General features: G+C 46.9%; 1 long non-coding RNA gene across 1 annotated transcript in view; it reads right to left on the bottom strand.

The window, feature by feature from the left end:
* Positions 1–5,689, bottom strand: part of LOC141212757 (uncharacterized) — a 214,661-nt gene extending 208,972 nt beyond the window's left edge. Inside the window, exon 1 of the long non-coding RNA XR_012282407.1 lies at positions 4,919–5,689. This is a non-coding gene — a long non-coding RNA (uncharacterized lncRNA). The remainder of the gene's footprint in view (positions 1–4,918) is intronic.
* Between the last annotated feature and the right edge of the window lie 311 nt (positions 5,690–6,000).

Here is a 6,000-nt window from a genome sequence, read left to right on the forward strand (position 1 = left end):
CTACGCCAGCCGAAAGCTGCGACCCACCGAAAGGAATCCCGAGAATTACAGCTCATTTAAGCTAGAGTTCCTGGCCGTAGTATGGGCAGTCACCGAGCGCTTTAAGCATTACCTCGCTTCTTCCCGGTTCACCGTGTACACGGATAACAACCCGTTGACACACCTGGACACGGCAAGACTCGGTGCCCTGGAGCAGAGGTGGATGGCCCGTCTGTCCAACTACGAGTTCACAATCAAATACCGGGCCGGACGCTCCAATACCAACGCGGACGCCCTGTCCAGGATGCCCAACCTGCCGGACGAAGGAGAAGATCCGGAGGGACTGGAAGAAGTTGAACTCCCTGCGTTCCACCATCATGGGACTATCCAGTACTCCCACCGGGTAAGGAGTAAGCAGGCTGCTACGTTGAACCCCTTACCTCACTACAACTGGGCGGAAACGCAAGACAGCGACCCTGCCGTCCGACTGGTGAAGGAGATGCTGACTCGCCCGGAGGCTTGCCTTGAACCAGACGCTCCGGAGGAAGCCAAACAACTATGGGCAGAGAGGAGTCGACTGTTCCTTTACAAGGGGAAGTTGTGCCGCAGAATGGTTAACTCCCGGACGCATGAACTACTCTGGCAAGTAGTGGTGCCACGAAGAGATGCAGCCATGGTGATGGAGGCATACCACGACGGAGCTGGACACTTCGGGTGGAAGAAGCTGGAGTTCCTGCTGCGCGAGCGATTCCACTGGGTAGGCATGAGGGGAACCATTGAGAAGTGGTGCAGAGACTGTGGCCCGTGCAACCTAAGAAGGAAGGATCGTGCCAGCCAGAAGACTCCCCTGCAGTCCATCGTCACCCGGCAGCCGTTGGAACTGGTAGCCTTGGATCATGTAAAACTGACCCCAAGCAGAAGTGGCTACGTCTACGCACTAACCATCGTGGATCACTACTCCCGGTTCTTGGTTGTCGTCCCCGTCAAGGACTTAACAGCTCGAACAGCAGCGAGAGCCTTCCAGCAGCATTTCTGCCGTCCACACGGGTACCCGGACCAAGTGTTGACAGACCAGGGACCTGCCTTTGAAGCGGAGGTCTTCCAAGAATTCTGCACTCTGTATGGCTGCCGGAAGATAAGGACGACACCCTATCATCCGCAAACTAATGGACTTTGTGAGAAAATGAACCAGGTGGTAATGGATCTTCTGAAAACGTTGCCCCTGGAAGAACGCAGTCTGTGGCCTGAGAAGCTGCCCGATCTGGTGGACCTATACAACCACATCCCGGTAGGTTCCACCAACTGTACCCCGGCTTACCTAATGAGGGCAAGACCTGGTAAGTTACCTGTTGACCTGGAAATGGGAGTCCTGACACCCGAGGACACTTCACCAGAAGCAGACTGGGACACAGAGAGGCAGCAGCAGTACCGGAGAGTACAGGAGAGCGTGGAGCGAAGTCTCTGTCAGGCTAGGGAAAGACAAGAGAAAACTTACAACCAGTATGCTCCCGCTGTTCCCCTGGTACCCGGAGAGCAGGTCTTGAAGAGGAAGAGACGGCTCCACAAGTTGGACGACCAGTGGGAGAAGGACCCGTACACCGTACTGCCCTCAAGCCACGAGAAGTCGAAGGTTTGTACCATCAGTAAAGACGGAGGGGAAACTACAGCCATTGTATCCCGGGACCACCTGAAGAAGTGTCCCGAACAACTGAGGAACCCTGAAGAGGAACAAGAAGACCATCGACCCGTAGAGGAAAGGGAAGATATGGTTAGTACTGTGCTCGGGGACTTCCCTCGGTCTTGGACTCAAGTCAATGGTGCAGTTGTGGTACCCGTACTCACCTTCCTCCAACCAGCATCCCAAGCACCTACGGAGCAACAGGTAGAGCTGGAAGAACAGCCGGTCCAGGAGGCAGAAGACCCCACACCCGCAGACCAGGAGGATCAACCCTCTGCTTGCAGTGAGCCTGCCATATCCCTAGTGAGCCAAAGAGCCGGTAGACAGCTGCCCAGTTTACCCTTGACAGCTCCTACACCCTGTAGTTCAGGGCTAGACAGTCAGCTCCGTAGGTCCACTAGGGCCACTAGAGGCCAGTTACCCGCACGTTGGAGGATTTGAAGTGTATAAATTGTTTTATTTATGTTTACCTGTGTATTGTTGCTTGTGTATAATTTTGTGTTTCTAGTTATTTGTAGGAGTCCTTGGTGGATTTACCGGGAATCCTTTGTACATAGTTGGAGCATAACCCAGGACGGACTAAAGACTGTTAAGGACTCGGGGCAGGACAAACCCCTACCTGGTTACGTCTCCCTGTTTTGGTGAAATGGACACCTTGCTTTTCTTCAAATACTACACCCGGTTACGGACATGCCGTGACCACCTTTATGTGTTTCTTCTTATTGTACTATTATTGTTGTTATATCTTGTTATGTTTTTCTAAAATATGTTTAGTCCCTGAGTACTAAATTTCACTAGGGGGGAATGTGGCACCCCAGGGGTCTGGTTTCCCACAGTAATGTAATGTTATGTCTGAGAGCAGGTGGGAGGTCCTTTGGTCAGGGATCCTGTGCATGCCACACCTCCTGCCCAGTCTTGGGAGGGGAAGACCTTCCCCTATATAAACCCGGGGCTGAAGCAGAGTTAGTCAGTCAAGGAGAGTAGAGACAAGAAACAGTCACAGGAAGAAACAGCAGAAGCTCAGTGGGAGCAATACTACTACAAGTCAAGGGCTGGCAGCTGCAGAGCTCGCCCTGACTGAGAAGCTTTCTTACCGGACCCGGCGTCTGAGGCTGTGGGGACTAACTCTTACCCAGCAGCAGAAGCCGACCGGCAGGGGATTTCAGGTCCTCAGGCCCAGAAACCCGAAGGCACGGTCACACGCGTGGGACCAGCGCCGCCATCGTGGAGCGGAAGCCATTAGAAGGCCCCGAGTCACCGGCCATACGGGTGAGCACCACACGGTACACTCAGGGACGTGGGCTACTTATATCCGCTTCTAGCAAGGTAGCCAGAAGAGTACAGTCAGTTTGGGAGGCCTACAACTCCGCCTGGCCAGGGGAGATCCCATCTGCTCAAGGACTGACCAGGCCCCGTTCGCTAGCAAGTACTCCGGGAGGGTCTATCGTTGTTACCAGTAAAGACCCTGAATTACACCGCACCGTCTCTGAGTTATACTATCACGCTGCACAATTCTACACCGGCCTCAGCGGTCTGCCCTGCAGCGGCAGCTCCATAGCTGCAAATCAACGGGTGGCGTAGTCGACACTCAAATAACATCTATCAAGACTACCACACACTGAGTTGACTCCCTGGGCACGGATCGGGTCCCCGCCACTCGGAGACTACAACCCTCATCTGATCCGGTTCCGGGTAAGCCCCCGTGCGCGAGACGCTGCGCGACACAGCAGGCCCAGGGGCGCGTCATATATATATATGAACTATTAGAAACTATGTAACTACAATTTTACTGTATAAGATTATAAATAAATATTGAGACATTGTAACACTTCTATGCTACATTATAATTACAGTTTTTCCTTAGCCACTCCCTAAACCAAATCTTCTGTCTCTCTCAAATATCTCCAGGAACGTCCTATTTAGGAAAGACATTTTTCTATCCTTCAAAACCTCAGAGAACTGCCTGTCCTTCTGTCCACATTCCCTGACGTCACTCTCACCTGGTCGTCTCACCTGTCTCTGTCCATCTATTTCGGCCATTTTCCTTTCCAGGGAGAAATCACAGCTTTGGATTTTTAACTCTTTCTGTGAAGAGATGGACCTTTGCCCTGGCTGATATGGCTTATAACAGATATGAAATCTCCTGCGTATTTGATAGAGTTCACTATGGGGATGACTCAGTCTAGAAGAGGTTGATATTGGCTTTTGGTAAGATTTTACCTTTCCTGGTTTTATAAATTTAACTTGATTTCTTTTCTTTGCACGATTCTCATGTTTTCTAACAGAATCCAGCAACTGCGCACATTTGAATAGGGATTCTTTTTGTGACGCTATAACTCTAGATACTGGATCTAGGAATTTGAATTTTTGTACAAAAGTTGTTACCATTTGTTGTACTTTTCCATTTTTGATGAGAGCTTTGTACAACCGTTCAAATATGGACATGAATGTATATGTACATTCCTTCCTACCAATCCTTAGTTTCTGCAAATCTTCTATGTTGGGAAAATCCTTTGTGACACAATAAATCAAATATCTTAACCTGTCCGAATCATTTTTCCCATCCATTAGGAGAGTAACATCTGGACAATGTCACAGGAATCCATATTTTAAATAATTGATTCCTCTCCTCATTGGTTAGATCAAACTTATCAGAAAAGCTCTCAAATGTCTCTGAATTTCTACAGGCATGGATTTTGACATCATATTTTGGCATGATTTTGTATAATTTCAGCAAATTTTTCCTCATTTTAATTTGCAGTTGAGCCTGGGTAATTCCTGAATTCTCTGATATTTTTAGTGGCTCTTGTACGTCCGCTCCTCCTACGTCACTCACGTCTCCTCCCACATCACCTAGTATGTCGGTTTCTCGTATGTCAGTCATGTCTCCTCCCATGTCAGGTTTCTGTATGTCCGTCTCTTGGTCAGACCCAAGGTCACCTTCAGTTACAGACACGTGTCTCACTTCTTGTTCATTTTCCACATTACAGTCAGAATCAGTATCACCATCTGACACTTCTGCACTATTTTTCTGCTTAAAAATCTCTGACACAAGACTATGAAAAAAATCTACCAAATGTAGAATATTTCTCAATTTCTGTTTGTCTCTATTTACCAATTTAGAAGTTAACTGTAAATTCTGCAATTCACATTCTTTGTATAAACTGAGCCACAAAACGTCTAAGTCATTTCCTACATTAATTTGAAAATTAATATTACTTTGTTTAGCAAAAGAAGAAATTATATCCATATTTTGCTTACCTTAAGATTCCTTAGCTTTTCTTTATCAGCACGTCCTGTCTTCAGTTCGTCTGATTCTGTTCCTTGTTAGTACCTCTGCTTCCCGTTAGTCCTCAGTCTGTAGGCTCCTTTCTGCTTCTCGTGACAAATTAGTGAATTTACTGACACGTGAACAACAGCTGTTCAGCTCGTCAGGACTTCCCCCCTTGTTCACGGGAAGAAATTCACTTACTTAATTTAAAAAAAGGAAAAAACAGGGCTGGCTGGCTCACCATTGTAAAATAATACTCTTCTCTGTATTATTTTTTCTACTGAGGACTTCTCAAAGTATCAATATCACGATATTCTTATAAAAAAATGTATCTATTTATTCTTGGATTGTCCATTAAAAAGAATCAGATTGCAGCAGGTACATATAATAATTAGTTATAAAGTAATTGTCCATAATTAGCTTAATTGTTGAGATTCACCCATCTTTCCTTGGATCCTGGCTGGTAAATCATGTCTTTGTCCAGCACGTGTCCAGGCCTACATGTCATCTGTTTCTCAGCATGAAGATTCTTCTTGTGGGGTGGGAAGAGCAAGAGAGCCCCCCCTTTCTGTACCATGGGCTTTTATAGCCAGTCGTATGGACACCTGTTCTACATATGGTAGTGAACCAAAAATACACACACAAATAGCGCATGTCAACTAGACACGATGGCTGATGCAATCCTTGTATAGAACTCAAATTTAAGAAAAATGATTATCGATTATTAATTAACATTCCAAATGAATTTCCATAAATAACCATTTAACAAAGTTACTGTACAGAGGACGTCCTTATACACAGTACAGTGCACACAAACTATGAATCTCACTACAGCAACTCTGATCTAGTCACCTCTGTACTGAGACAACTAGACTGAAGTTACTGTACAGAGGACGTCCTTATACACAGTACAGTGCACACAAACTATGAATATCAGTACAGCAACTCTGATCTAGTTACCTCTGTACTGAGACAACTAGACTGAAGTTACTGTACAGAGGACGTCCTTATACACAGTACGGTGCACACAAACTATGAATCTCAGTACAGCAACTCTGATCTAATCACCTCT

This window comes from Phyllobates terribilis, unplaced genomic scaffold (assembly GCF_046119375.1).
Source record: "Phyllobates terribilis strain yellow unplaced genomic scaffold, ASM4611937v1 Scaffold_184__1_contigs__length_3730660, whole genome shotgun sequence".
Taxonomy (NCBI): Eukaryota; Metazoa; Chordata; class Amphibia; order Anura; family Dendrobatidae; genus Phyllobates; species Phyllobates terribilis.